The 16,367-nt window shown below is 36.6% G+C and overlaps 1 protein-coding gene across 1 annotated transcript in view; it reads left to right on the top strand.

The window, feature by feature from the left end:
- Window positions 1–16,367, top strand: part of LOC140146639 (protein phosphatase 1 regulatory inhibitor subunit 16B-like) — a 120,375-nt gene that overhangs the window by 47,273 nt on the left and 56,735 nt on the right.

Consider the following 16,367-nt stretch of genomic DNA (forward strand, 5'->3'; position numbering starts at 1 on the left):
AGTAAAAATAGCATCATATCCGATGGCGTAGTCCGATAACCCCCCTTCAGCGATTAAGCTCAAAAGTTGACCCTGTATTTTGGAGTATGAGTTTTAGTACCCAACATAATGAAAAGTCATTCCATGAGTGTACAAATGTATTGGTATGAAAGAACTGTGTACCGACAGATGAGCATGCTGAAGATGCTGTATTGATACTTAAGTTTCTGATTTATAAAATGGTACCAGATTCTGAAATACTTAAAAAATGATTTAAAAGAAATCCCTACTTAACTGTATCTCAAGAACAACTACATGTACAAGTTCACCTATAATAGGCATATTGTCCTTGCGAAGTGCTTAAAAAAATAGAGATTTTTTTAAAAATAAAATTTAGATTTTAATAATTTGTTTCTTTTTTATAACTATTTTAAAACTAAAAAAGATGCAGATGCTATTTGCATACAAAGGTTAAAAATATAGGATGAATGAGGCAATAGGGCACGTATGTACCAGTTTTTGTCGGCAGTATTGAAGAAAGCGGAAGGAAATTACATTTTGAAATAAATACAGCTCTGGATACAAAGGAAGTGCACTGGTTTTTGGTTTCTAGGCTGGTCAAAGCTAGAGGTTAGAATTAAAGGAGGGTAACTCAAAATAAAAATAGCTCAGTGCATAACAATATGGTATCAGCCATTTTGGATTGTCAACAATGGAGATCAAAATAGTGACCTGCATTTATATAGAGGATGTGTGTGAAATTATTGATTGGTTCCAAACAAAGGATTTGAACCAGTGTCCTTCTCTGTAATCATGACGCAGTACAGTCCATTCAATCAAATGTTGTCATCAACCTTTTTTTTATCTTCATGTATTTTTATTATCAAAACAAAGAGATCACAGAAAAATCACAAGAAATCACATGGAAAAAACAAAAAAGCAGCATACAAAAATAGATTACAGTGGTACCTTTTTGATCGTAGTGCATTTGTTATGTGTGTGAGACGAACTGTTGCTGTAGATTGCAATCATGCTTTTGTTTAATGCATTTGAGTAGTCCGCCATATTTATGGTATGATATGTCACATGCACAACCTCTATTGGCAGGAGCTCAAAAGGAATGGTGATTTAGAGCTTGCATGTATGTTGCAATGGTTTGCACATGTAGCGTTTAGCATGCATTATACATTACAGGCAGAATGCAATCAAACACACATTTTGAATCAAAGCTTGCCGGGCACTTGGCAAAACAATCCACTATTTTGTCCTCCATTAGCAACATGCAATCATGGCAGAGTCCGTACTCTTTGGGCCGGTTTCTCGAAGTATGGCTAGTGGTCAGGCTTCTTAACCGGGGCAACACACAGACATGGCAGAGTTGGTACTCTTTGGTTCTACCTCATGAGAGGTACACTATATGCCGTCCATGAGCGACACACAAACATGGTGCAGTCGGTGCTCTTTGGTTTTAACTCCTTGCTCCTATCTCATACTATTAGGCCTAAAAAAAATAATCATAAAAAAAATATATAAAAAAAAGAAGGAAAAAAGTTACAAGGCCTTATCAAGCGCAATTTACAGTTTTTAAAGTTTAAAAAATCCCTACCTAAATATTTCCCTTTTTTTATGTTACACCAATCAAACATTTTTTTAGGCCTTGCTTCACTGAGTGCTATTTCAAGATCCAGATTTTGTTATATTTTGTAAGGTAGGATGATAGGTTATTATATTTTCATTAGTGAGCAAATAAAAGTAATAAAACTCACCTGTGTGGTTAAACATATTATCCATTATTTCATGGTCTGGAAAATCCAGGTTAGATTAGTCTGGTTCACTGAAATCATTGGGTTTATAGATTTAAAGAGGTCTGTGTATATGAGCTTGTGTACAGTTTTGTCAGAATCCAGGCTCTTATTTGGTAACATGAATTTTGTCTTAATTGTAGTACCCCTTCTCAAATTTTGGCCCCCCTATAGATATTTCAGGTGACCACACTGTCAAAGACCCCCCTTTCAATGTGCCTACCATCTCAATCTTCTGGCATACTGTAGGATTATGACGATGTTAATACACTCTATTTTAAAGAGATGTTTACATGTATGTGTGATGTAAAATCTAATTTTGACATCCATTTCATCGTTTTAATAACCCCCCCCCCAGCAAGTGACTGAACACCATTTTGGGAGTGACACTCCAGGGTTGGGGAGGGGGGGGGGGTGATTTTGGTTTTGGTGATGATCAGTGGCTGGGATGCTGACTGACCTGGATATTAGACTATTCCAGTTGAAATCCATATACCCACCCACTATGGAAGACATGGCCTTAAGGGGACTCGATCTTTTGTGCGTAATTATAGAGGGCCAGGGGATTCAATCTATCATTAAAAAAATCATTTGAAGAAGTCAAAGAGCCCTAAGAATAAAAACTGTAGTGTAATTCACGCCAGACACAATTTCTTTATATGACAAAAATTCATTTTTGTAATCGATCAAAAAACAAACGTTTTATATCAATTTTAAATTTAGCCTGAATCCGTAAATATGGTACCTCTCGCCCTTTTTTTAGGTCAAGGCTGTTTTTACCATTATGCAGCGAACCATTGTTGAAGCTATTTCACATACATGTATAAAACATTCTAGAGAAAGAATGATGCCATATACTGTTGAAATATCTTTTGTTGATTTCGAATGATAATGTCATGAAGTCGTAAATTTTAAGGTCAAATTCCTAAAACCAAAACAAAACATTGCGACGCAAATATTTCAGTGTCTTTATTATTTGTTTGAAACCTTTCCCAAACGTTCGTGCTCTTTATGCATAAAACGGCTGATATATCTTTACAAAACGCGTCTTTTTTAGTAAACAAAAGGCTAAAGATGGCATGAGATTTATCATTTATCATTACACTCCTCCACTCAACTGCCACCGTGGCGAACAGTAAAGCGCTAGGCGCGTAATCGAAGGAAGTTTGAATCGCTGGTTCGAATCCCAACAAAACCTGTGGAAACTTTTTTTTCTTCAAAATTCATGATCGCATTCCGAAATGAGTCACTTGTCGGTAAATCATGTATCGTATCCTTAATTAATAAAGGGAGTGTGAATTTCAAATAGTGTTACCTGAATAGGTGATTTCATGTGAAGTCTACACCCTTCTGTGTTGGTCATATCTTCCATAGGGAGTATGGATTTCAACTGAAATTATACCAAATTAAAAAAGGAAGAGGAACCCCAATAAATACACATATAATGGTCCATATTTATTTCACAAATATTGCTGTACATTTAGTGTTTTATTCTACAGTAACCTCGCCCTGTGCCATACATACAGTACACAGAGAGCTGTAGCGATATGCAGCGAGCCAGCTCCTTTAAAATTTAATGATAAACCTTGGCATTTCCTCTCATCCCTGTGTAATTTCATGGTGATTAGAGCTCAGCTACACTATATAAATCTGTGCGCTTCTCTCTCGAGTCGTCAATTCAAAATATATGCGATTCAGCAAAATGTCGTCTGCTCTCATATTTTACCTCGACAAAGTTTCCTGTCTATTAATTTCATGTAGTATAGCATTCGGCTATTCCAGTTGAAATCCACACACCCCCTGTGGAAGACATGACCTTAATCTTATATACAGGGAGTATGTATTTTAAATTGAGTGACCTGAATGGGTGACTCCATTTGAAATCTACACACCCTGTGTTGGGAGATTAAGGTCATGTCTTCCATATGGGGGTGTATGGATTTCAAAAGAAATTGCCTAATTTGCATTATATACTTGTATCCTTGGCTTGTATGTACCACACTGAAAAGTGCATCAACATTGGACTTAGGTCGCCAACATATTAAGACACCTATAGTCCTAAAAGGAAAAGAAGAAACAAACAAATTAAATAAAGAAAGGAACGAATGAAAGTGAATTTAGGATTCACAATTTCCCGACATGAGGCTGATTTAGAGCCACATCGCATCATCACATATGCATGCCATATTATTGCCATTAACAATTAATATATCTGCATCACTTGCAGATGCTGATGATGTGTTTTTATTAATGCTTTGCTGGTTTCATGTACACATAGGGACTGATCAATGGAGTATCTACACGATAGAGCAGATCCGAATTGATGCACATTATTTATTAAATGTGGGACACATATGTGACCCACTCTGACAAAACCAGTACGGTAACAAGTCACATTTTTGACATTTCATGATTTGAATGAAAATGTAAGCACTAGACAATAATCTTTAAAATGATACCAAAATTATATAAATAGCATCAATACTTTTCAAGATATGGATAATTTTGTAAATGATACCTTGATAATTTGCCAAATTGCTATTCTGAGTAATGGGCCAATTAGTTTCCTGCCTTGCACATGATTGAATAGGGATTATCATAGTTCAACTGTTATTTATTGATTAAATAAACCTCTTTCACAAGTACTTTCAAGGATTTGAAAGTCTACTTAGTCCCACAGTCAAATACCATGAAATTAAGAACATTTTCCAGAATTTCATTTTTTATGTGAATGTCATCTTTTAAGGCCTATAACTCAAGACCGGGTTTTGTTAGAGCTGGTCACATATGGATAGATTAATTAACCCTAACCCTACCTGTGGTTTTGTTGCTATTGGAAGGGAAAGAAGAAACGAAAAAGGAGAGAAGATGAGGAGAAAAGTCACTTGGCATCCCCCGGATTCGAGCCTGGGAATGCATGCCACGCCGAAGATCCCCAGCATGTAGCCACACAGGTGACGTTGGCACGGCCAACGATTCCCTGGGTATATATGACTTGGGCTGATTGCGTCATCAAGTCACGTGGAATGCATGCACGCAGAGTGGTTTTAATAGTGAGCTTTAGTGAGACCTAGTTGGGTTAGGGTTAATGGGGCTTCCACATGATAGAGCAGATCCAAGTGAATGTGTGGGACACATACATGTAGGGACTGATCTATACAAGTCTATACATTTCTCTCCCGGATTTCTCTGTCATGATTAACAATCCAGGTCTGCTTTCTGAAAACGACTGGAATTCCAGTTGCAAATATCACCTGGAAAAAACCTGGAAATCCAATTAAATGAAGGAAAAATCACGGAAATGTCCAAAATGACCTCTCAAATTGAGGATTTCTGATTTTGAACTATTTTTCTGCTGGATTTTTGCGCCTTTGGATACTTTAAAATTCTGGATTTCCAACAGTCACGAGTGGACAAAAATTCCGGAAATCCGAACTCCTCCATAGGGGTCAGGCATCTATTTTCTGGAATAGCCCATTGACTGTAGTTTGACCCATAAAATATCTGCGTAGTTACACACATCTCTCTATCTTATCATTATGAGAGCTTGATGGTAACAGGTCTCCTAGATACAATACTTGTAACATCAATCATTTCTAGTCACTTCCGAATTACACTTTGTGTATTGACAGAAAGCCGACTGTAAATGGCAAATAATGTCTGTCACATGATGTCCCAGCAGCTACATATTTTGCCTATATCTGTTTACCATTTGTGCTGCTTTGCGTTGTTATGGCGAAACAAAAATAAAATATTTTTCTAAACAAGCATGGCTATGGCTAGCACTACTTTGGGACTCTGTTGCTATATCATGCACATATTTTGGGGGTGGCCAAAATGTCTAGGGGCGGCGGAAGAAGATGGGGCAGCAAAAAGAAGGGGCGGCGGAAGAAGAAGGGGCGGCAAAAAGAATTATTAAAGTAAAAAGGGCGGAAAACTTGAAAATGTATAAAAACTGTACTATACATCAAAATGTGTTTCTTTTAGGGCGCTAGCGCCTACAATCCATTTTTTTTTCTCTTCACTTTTTCAAACCACCGAAAAAAAATTGGGTCAACCTTTTCGGGCTGTTGAATTTTCTTCAGCCCCCGGGGTAGGAACGGCCACAGTACGCCACTGTATATGGTATAGCCTGCTTAATCCAGAGAGGTTGCGTCAGGCACACAAAGTTACTTTAAAACTCATCAATTGGGCCCCCATCAATTCTCTGTGGATATCAGCAATAAAACTAAAGAATGAATTATCAAATGTTGAGCTGTTTCAATGAATTCAACATGTATGTATGTAATGCGCACAAGTTTCAGGCATGGCAAAATATTCGCATTCATGCGTAACACATTATAATGTGCACTTCTGAAAAGAACTGTAAAAGTGTGGATTCATCACTGTTTAGCAATGGTTGGCTTTTATGCAAAGGTATAGGAAGAGTTGTTGAATGTAACATTCCCAGCCATTGTGAAAGCAGAGTTCTTCTGATTGTTGAAATCTTCTGCCAGGATCTCACACATGCTCATCAGTTCTCTAACCATGCTAACCCCGTAAGGCTTCTACATGCTAAGTGTGCTGGGTACAAAAACTCATACTCTACAACTTGAGGTCATATTTTGAGCTACTGGTGTTGAATGGAGGTTATTGAACTTTGCCATCAGAGATGAGATCATTTTGGCTTATAGTGTTATTGGGCTATTCCAGTTAACATCCATACACCCCTGTGAAAGACATGATCTTAATTTCCCACACAGGGAGTGTGAATTTCAAATGGGGTTACCTGAATGGGTGACTCCATTTGAAACCTACACCCCCTCTGTGGGAGATTGAGGTCATGTCTTCCACAGGGGGTGTATGGATTTTAACTGGAATAGCCCAATAGCACTATAAGGTGTATGGATTTCAACTGGAATAGTTTGTTCTGATTAGTATGCTAGGCTTGTAAGCCAGCCACCAAAGGCAATAAAAGATGCAAGTATCAGTACCATAGAGTGGAATTGAAATCATCAAAGTCACTTGTCTTTTATAGGTAGCTAATTGGGATCTTCCTTGGCTCCTTGTACTACTAACCAGATTACTTGGGTGTTGCCAGGGTGGCAGTAAATGAGCAAATTTGGGGGACAAGGGACAATTTGATTTTTTTTCACTACATGTAGAATTTGAACAAACATTCTTTAGTGTGCACTTTCAGCATATTCACTCTTTTGTTTTGTGAAACCAAGAGCTTACACTGGGTACTTCCAACTGGACCCCAAACAGTTGCCCATTCCCATCGGACCTAAAGAGAGCCCATGAACCCCAGCCACTAGTCAATCGCCTCCGCTCTCAAGGATATAGTGGCGTGGCGCTTTACAGAATTCTCTACATTAAGTGGCACTTAGAGACATTTAGTTGCATGAGGACCCCTGTGCTATATGCTTCCCTCCACTCCCGGGTTCCACTAATATTAACTGCACCTCCCATGTATAGCCTCATGATGTGCTGCAATTTTGGGCAGCAAAAAATCCATTAAGCAACCAGCCAGATTAGCTCTACTTGTATTACACACAGAATGGCAGACTGGTTACAAGCTAGAACCAATTATGTAATATCAGAGTCTGCTATATTTGATTGCGATGTTAGCGCTCAACCAGTTAAAGTCCTGCCTAGGATCTCCCACACCGACTGCTCAGTGCCAGAAGTGGGTAAGTGCAATAGCTGAGTACAACATACTGTGTGTAAATTGCCAAATGGTCATGGGGCAGCTATTGCACTTACCAACTTCTGGCGCTGAGCAGTCGACATGCTCATCTGTCAGTACACAGTTCTTTAACCCCAATAAGCATAGAATGACCTTTGAGTGTGTTGGATACAAAAACTCATACCCCACAACTTGAGGTCAAATTTGAGCTATCAGTATAATATTGAATTGAGGTTACTGAACTTAGCCATCATAGGTGAGATCATTCTGGCTCATGAGCAGACTATATTTAGCACATTTACATGTTTCCCCCTCATCACTATCGCTATATTGATCAATGATAAAATCGACATGTTGGCGAGTCTAAGCGAGATTCAGAACATGATCCTTAAATTTGAGTCAAATTTGTGTGAAAAATTAGCATTGGATCAGTGCCATATGATTGCAGTTGAGATAGCCTAGAATACAATGGCTCTTGCTTCACACATGTTCCCTTTAGTTTTGGTCTTGGATGTAGACTCTATGGAGATGTCACTTTTCAATTTTTTTCCGATTCTGAATTCAGGCTTTTCTTAAGGGTAGACGAGGTATTGTTGGTCGAAGCAACCTAAAAATTGATTTTCATTATGTAAATCAATATATTATTGAAAATTAACACCTTGATGTTTTGCAAAAGTTCATTCTACAAATCGTATACTTTGCAAACTTGCTTAATTTATTGTTGTTAATGAGGTATATACGTTTTTACAAAAGTGTTGTTGTTTCAGCCCTCTTTACAATGTAACTCAAGAACCGCAACACCTATAAAAGTATATGTGTGATATTTTTATTCTTCTACACGCTCGCTATGAATTGAGCAATGCAGTTTTTGCCAAAGCTCACTACCATTCGTAAGATGCTGTGAACTACCAAATCACAACAGTTTAAAATAATTAATAACCTTAAAGTCCTAATCTTGGTACTTTTCAGTGACATAGCTACATGTAAGACTTGCCCCCATTTGCCTCCCCTCTATAAAAGTCCTGACCTACGCCACTGGTATTCAGACCATATGGGAATCACATGGGTTGCATTGTTGGTCTTTTGGTACAATGACTCTTTTTGTAGGCCGATTTGGTATATGGAACATGGGTGAGTCATTTTTCCAAAAATAGCCCAATATTGCTTCGCTGTAGCCAAAATTTGGGGAAAGTTGTAAAAACTCTAACAATATGTGTTAAAATTTGGTTCAAAATTTTGATTTTTGGTTGGTTGATAAAATGGAAATAAATAGTAGAAATTAATTTGTTTTTATATTATGCATATCTCATAACCACCATACCAGAATTATTGTAATCGTTCATTCATTTTAAGGGGGTACTACACCTCTGTGGTAAATTTGTGACTAGTTTTGCATTTTTCTCAAAAAATAATAACACACTGGTAATAAAAATTATGTATATTATTGGGGCAAGGAATCCAATTACTACACTGAAATTTCAGTGACTCAAGACAAGCGGTTCAGTATATGATAGGAAACAAGGTACATGCTAGCGGTACCTTATTTCTTATCATAAATAACAAACCACTTGTCTTGGGTCACTGAAATTCCAGTGTAGTAATTGGATTCCTTGCCCCTTTAATATACATAACTTTTGTTACCACTGTGTTATTAGTTTGTGAGAAAAATGCAAAAATAGACACAAATTTATTGAGGGGTGTAGTACCCCCTTAATGCAGAGGTCATTAAACTGTGGCCTGTACACTTCTAATTCAATAATACAGGGAACAAGTTTTCAAGTGACAATTGTTCTAATTTTATTAGCAACGATTGCATCCTGTGTCTGTAACTAAAAATAGTGACAATAAAAACAAACTGTTTCAGTCTCATGTCATGCCATGGTACTAAGGGAGCGGTCATTATTTATGTCAGGAGGGGAATGGGGAAATTTAGGGGAATGCAAAAAAAGTTTTCCCCAAAAGAAGGGGAAATCCAATATATTTTCCTGGAATAAGGATTTTTTTTCAAGATGCAAACAATCCTTCATTCCTCCTGGTGTAAATAATAATGACCATTCCCTAAGATTCTCGCAATATCAGGCTTTACATGTATAATGATAATTTTCTATTATCATTTAATGCAATATTTTTTATGCTCTCATTCATGAAATTTGATTGCCCCCCGAAGAAAGATGCACATCTAGGAAGTTCCAGTATGAGATCTATAACCTTAAAGTATGATTTCCATCAAATTTGAATTTTGTTATTATGTGCACTCAAAATGCTGAAATAATCAACTAATATTAGTAATGGCTATTTTGGTCATTTAAAGGAGTATTTTGTGAACCTAGCATCTTCGCATCCTCTTTTTATGACATTTTTCAGTAGATATCCACGAAAAAAGCTCATTCCCAAAATTGCAGTTTATTCCGATTTTGCGTTTGCGAGTTATGCATGATTATGTGTATTACACTCCTCCATAGGCCACTGTTGTAATTTCGTTCTGGTGTACCAGAACGTAATTGAAATTTGACAATATTTTTGCTAAACTAATTAATCTGCAAGAAATTATTTGTACATTAAACATTATGTAGCCAGAGGATTCCAGTGGTATAAAAATCTCAACTTTTTTTGTGAAAAGTGGGGGGATGAGGCTGTGGATCACGAAATGCTCTTTTAAAAACCTATAGGGCCTATAGGAAAATCACTGCATATTTGTGACCATGACTGTTTGGTAAATCCATCTCACTCACGAAATATTCATGTGCGCAAAAATGTCATGCTTTACAAGTTCTTGGGAGTTCCCTTTTGGGTACAAATCATTTGTTATGATGTGGTAAAGTACTGAATAAACAGGACACATATTCTTTGAGTGACTCTACTGGTGTACCACCCTGCTCTTTATGTAAGAGAATTGAACCATAGCGGACATGCCTTACTTGTTATATGAACTTTAACACATGGATATGAAAAGTGTGGTCTACAGTAAATTTATTTGAGGGGATCAAAATTGTTGAAACTGTTAAAATAATAAAATTCAGAGAAAAAATTTGTAAGTGTTAGAGGGTGCTGTGGCTTTTTTTGAGGGAATCTGAAGCATTGTTTCTCCGTTCATTTGAGTCGTTCGATTTGATCAATACCCCACATAAAGATCATGTGATCATGTGATGCTGAGTCAGGGGAGGTGCAATAATTTATATGTACATGGTGGTAGATGATAGGACAGGGTAAGATTTATTCAGACCAAAGGGGGTGGGGGAACAAAGATATTTTGGCAGCCCAAAAGGGGGGGGAGGGAGAATTTTGGTAGGCCAAAATGAGGGCGAACAAGTGATCTTTTGGCACAGATATTTGGGCACCATTGCCCTAAAATTAAAAAGGTGTAGAGACATGTTAGGAAATGTTATTCAAATATGCACAATTTTCTTTTCGCTACACTTGCTTCACATGATTTGAGGTTTCCCAAAATATGGCATGTTTTAAAGTGGGGGAGGGGGGCAAAGGTTTTTTTTGAGAATTTACTACCTTAACAGTACACGTAATTATTGCACAGTCTCTCATGTGTAAATGAACTTAAAGTGACAAAAAAATAAACATTCTAACTACTGGCAGTCGGACCGGGAGTCGGACCCCGGTTCGGACCTTTCATTAAGGTTCAGTCACTTATTTATTTGGCAAATGAGTGAACCCTTAAGTTAAAAGATTGCAAAATCTGTTTACTGGGCCATTACCACCTATTCCTCCCATCACCCCAATTTAACTTGAATTCAACGGCAAGCGTTTGCTCAGTTGAAACACACTGATAGTTTTAGCTTCAGTACCCGGTAGTACATTGCTCTGTTATAGTGAACTAGTATGATGAGGAATATGGATGGGGTCAATGCCCTCGTCAACTGTTAAACATTATTTGATACTAGCAGTCAAAATTATGCAATTATTATGCATGCTAATTGTATAGCTTAACTTCCAGCAGCTATGTTATACCCAGTGTACCCATACACACATATATATTAGCCTTTAGTATTTTACTTTAAAAGTGGAAATTTTTGCGCTATAAATTTTTTTGCGCTTTGCAAATTTTGAACTGTTTCCCTTGTTCTTAAATTCTTGATTCTAAATCGCTGTACATTGATCTATACAAAATAGGTATATATTCACTCATTGTTATTTTCATGGTAGCAGCATGTGACGTGAAAAGCGCAAAAATAAATTTAGCGCGAAAATATCCACTTAAATACAGTATCTTCTTCAACCCACGCACAGGTACATGTAGTCAAACTGAATGGAATAGTACAGTGTGTCTTACTGACGTCATTCTAGTACCTAGCACTGGTGCTTACCTTTTTGAGTATGGTACCTGGCTACTGTTTAATTGTGTGACATTTTTCCTAGGTTTTAAATTGCAATTTTTCTGGCTAATTTCAGATGCGTAAATTAAAAACCTGCAATTTTGTTTGACCGATAGGGTTTAATGTGTATTTGTGTGACGGGCGAATTAAAGAAACCGGAAACTATTCAAACAGTTTAAATCATAAAAAATTAATACCATTAAAATATACTTTCCACTTACATAATACTGTAAAAGTGGTAATTTTCGTGCTAATTTATTTTCGCGCTTTTCGCGCTCCAAGATGCTACTGCGAAAATAACAACGCGGGAATATATTCCTTTTGTGTAGGTCAATTTTAAGGAAATTTACAATCATCGAATTTAAAAAGATTTAGCCTAGGAAAACATTTCGAAATAGAGAAGCTATTGTTGTCCTTATTGTCCACAGTGAAAAACTGAATAGCGCTGCTTTTTGCTATCGGAAGTTAAAGAAGAAACAAAAAAAGGAGAGAAAATGAACAAAGAAGTCACTTGGTACCCTGGGATTCAAACCTTAGACCCCTCGCATGCCAAGCACACAATCAACGACAGGTAGCCACAGGGGTTTCAAGCATGGCTGGTCAGTGATTCCCTGAGCATAGCACTTAGGGTGATTGCATCATTGGATAACTTGGGATGCATGTATGGTATTTTGTGGTATTTAGCTGTGTTAGGGTTAATAGTGTCATTCCGTACCTAGCACTTTGCTCTATACTTTCTATATTTATACCGGAAGGAGCTTTAGAACATGCCTGGAAAATGTGTAGAATTCAGGACTAAAGCACCTTTCAGGAAATATTTGGTGTAATGGTGTTTGAGGGGACATTTGCAGGGGAAATTAGGCAATTGGAGCACGTAAAAGGAAGGATGATTCATCTGGTGCCGATCAGAGAAAAGAAATCACAGAAAATGGCAAAAAATTACATACTTTTACAAGGCAAAAATCGAATTTTCAATGCATTGTTGACATGGTGCCTTAGTAAAGAAAGTTTCCCACTAAAACCTAAGTTTTGTATATATATTTGAAAGTGCAAATTAACCAGAAGGTACTTGTGCCCTGTTTTCCCGGGGGTGGGGGTGGGGTCACTCCTATTGTGGCCTGTGTACACCATCCACGATAATCAACTTTTGAAAAGCACCTAAACAAGGATTTAACCCTTGGCTAAAACAATACCCTAAACAGGGATTTTATTCCTTGCATCAAATTTCATACCCTAAATTTCATTTCCGCCTAATAGCAATTGCAATTTTGCTACCCTTTTTTCCAATATTTCATGTTTTTGACACCTAAACGTGTTACGCGCATATTGTGCTTACCCACGAAAAACTACCCTTTTTACACGTTTTCATTATTGCGGATGGTGTACAGGCCACAATAGGAGTGACCCCCCGGCCTGTTTTACAGCTAGGGTATACTAGTAATCTCTTTATTTAAAGTACATTTAATTATGACAATTACGATTTAGCAACAATGGTATAAGAGCCTTGGTCTGAATTTATGACCTCATTATGGTATGGTACCAGAAGATTCTATGTCAATGTGGCCTGAACTTTGTTCTATATACAATGTATGTCAGATTAAAGCTTAAAACTATACTGTGCCAAAAAAGTAGCCTTACACTTTGAAAAATAATCACAATTTCAAAACTAAACCATATTGGAATAATTTTTTTTTTAAATAGATGCACTATCTAATCCTTCTCATTTTTACACCACATTGAATCCAATGTGACCTCAAGAAGTAAGTTACAAGCAATTGAATAGACGAAGGTCCAGTTTTAAACGTAACCAACTGGCCTATATAACTAGGCGAAAAGATTCCAACAAGTGCAACAAAGAGACAACACAGTTTTCACCAATGAAGCTTTATTTAAAGCAGTTTATATTTCAGTTTTTACTTCTCTGTACTTTTCATAACTTTCATTTTATTTGTCAGTTCTTTTGTTTCAGTTTTCTTTTGTTCCTTTTGTTTTAAATTAAAGGCACACATAAATTAGCCATCTCAAAGCAGATGTCTAGTCCGTGGATTTTTGATTAGGCTATTTCGTCTAATCATTGGATTTAATGGGGTGTCATAATGTGCCGGATTAGATAGAGCATATCTATTTAAAAAAAAAATTTATTCCAATATGGTTTAGTTTTGAACGTGTGATTATTTTTCCAAGGATACTTTTTTGGTGCAGTATACTTAAACTTACATGGCTAGGTTGACTATAATATAATCATAGTCATGACTACTAGTTGCAACTTTCAAGTATTACCTTGTTTAAATCCCTAAATTCTATTAAAAATTCAATTACCGGTAATCAGGTATTGTTTTACTAAATTTCCATGTAAAAATGCCAACAATTTTAGACTGCTCAATTTGGGTGTATTTTCAACTTTGTTTTTTCAAAAAGCACCGAATTTGGAAGGAAATGGGTGCTTTATTCAAGGAAAAAAACTTGCCTGAAGGTCTCTGTCAATCCCTTTAAATTCTTTGCACAGGGCTATTCCAGTTGAAATCATTACACCCCTATGGAAGACATGATCCTAATTTTCCACACAGGGAGTGTGAATTTCAAATGGAGTTACCTGAATGGGTGATTACATTTGAAATCTTACACCCCCTGTGTGGGAAATTAAGGTTATGTCTTTCATAGGGTGTATGGGCTTCAATTGGAATAGCCCGAATGCATCTGCGTCAATAACAAACCAATCTAAAATTAAACATGAATACTACGCTCTCACAATTCAGTAGCAGTAACAGTTGACATTTAAAAGTAGTTTACTTAAAGACCTGGGAATGAAGAAAGAAAAGCCTGGAAAATGGTAAAATAGCTGATACACACCACTGGTGAAGAAAACGGGAAATTAATGTCCCAGATGTTTTTAGTGCAGTGATTCTAGATGTTACCATTCAAATGGTAAATAAGTAAATATTATAATATATTGCTATTGTTACATGTACATGAATAGGATTTCTACAATTTGGGATATTCCAGTTGAAATCCATATACCCTATGGGATCCATACATGATACGCTCTCAAAAAGGTTTGCCCAATGTTGGGTAATGTTTTGCCCAATGTTGTGTAAATTCCTTCAGCCAAATCCAATATTGGGTAAAAACATTACCCAACATTTGCCCAACGCTGGGCTGTGCCCTAACCAACGTTGGGCAAACTTTTCTGAGAGTGTACATTGTACAACCACTATGATTTATTCTATTACTTAATTTTATTTGGTGTAAGTTGTCTATGTATTTTTTTTAAATCGAAAATAGTGAAAAGTTCTGCAACAGGCGCAACTGTAGACAAATTTTATTTACAGGAATCTTGACATTTCCTTTCTTCATGTAGTTGGCAGTCATACAATAATTTTCACTTAACCTAGAAATACAAAATAATAAATAAAGAGAAAAACTCATAAAAAATTGCGAGTATTGAAGAGTATATATACATTTACAAATTACAAAAAGTTGACCTTGTATCATTTAATATGTACCTAATGCAGATATTTTCCCACCTAAATGGGCTGCTTTGAGGCACTTTTACAAATATTTTTGCAGATATTATTTGACAATTATTGTCATAGTATGAATATTATTGAAAGTGCCCAAGGATGCTTTAATATTAAAACCATATCAAAATCTTTCAGGGCTGCAAAATAATTTTATATATTCTGTGAAGATTTAAGCCAATTGCACTATACGATATTTAAAGCTGGCCAAATATTTCACTTTAGTTACAAAATTTTCCTCCAAATCCCAAAATTCTCTGCAATGATCATGTTGGATTCTACATTTTCCCAGCCTGCAAACGTTACTTAAGCAAATATGTCAGTAAACTATACAGGAACTATATCCAAAAAGTGGATGCTAAAATCATCAATACAGTATGGCCTAAAAAAATTGTTTTGCCCTTAGAGCTCCAAATTCAGGGTCGGTATTTTTTTGCCACATACTATGCAAGTTCACCGCAAAATACCAGGGTGTCTTACTTGTTTTTTAATACATGTCAGGAGTCAGGCAGAACATTTTTACATTTTTGTGAATTTTATACCAAATATGAAAATTCAAATATGATAAAACAAAAAAACCAAAATGTGTCCCTATATCCTTAGGCTTAATGCATTTGAGGCAATGTTGGGTGCAATTTGAGGTGAAAAATCTGGCAACATTAGTATTGAATAGGAAATGGGTGCACTGACAATGCATTGAAGTCTATTGATCCAAAACAAGGGATAAATGTAAAGGCCACATATGTAAAGAGGTGCTAGGGTACACTTGAACTACACTTATTATTGTGATTTATTTGTGACCCATTACCGGATCCTACCTAAGCTGGAACATGTCCCAAAATTGTAAAGCTTATACAGAATTGATAGGCCTAAGCTTTAAAACGACCCCTGATTTGCTTTTGTGCCCGGGGGGGGGAGGCACTTCAATATGAAATGGATATAGGTGTAGGGCTGGCGCTTTCGCACTCAGGGGGATTCGGTGAGAGCAAAATCTAAAAAATATGGGGTCACTGGATGAGAGCATGATTTTTTGGCATTCGGTGAGAGCAAAATGTAAAAAATATGGGGTCAT

This window comes from Amphiura filiformis, chromosome 2 (genome assembly GCF_039555335.1).
Source record: "Amphiura filiformis chromosome 2, Afil_fr2py, whole genome shotgun sequence".
Classification (NCBI taxonomy): domain Eukaryota; kingdom Metazoa; phylum Echinodermata; class Ophiuroidea; order Amphilepidida; family Amphiuridae; genus Amphiura; species Amphiura filiformis.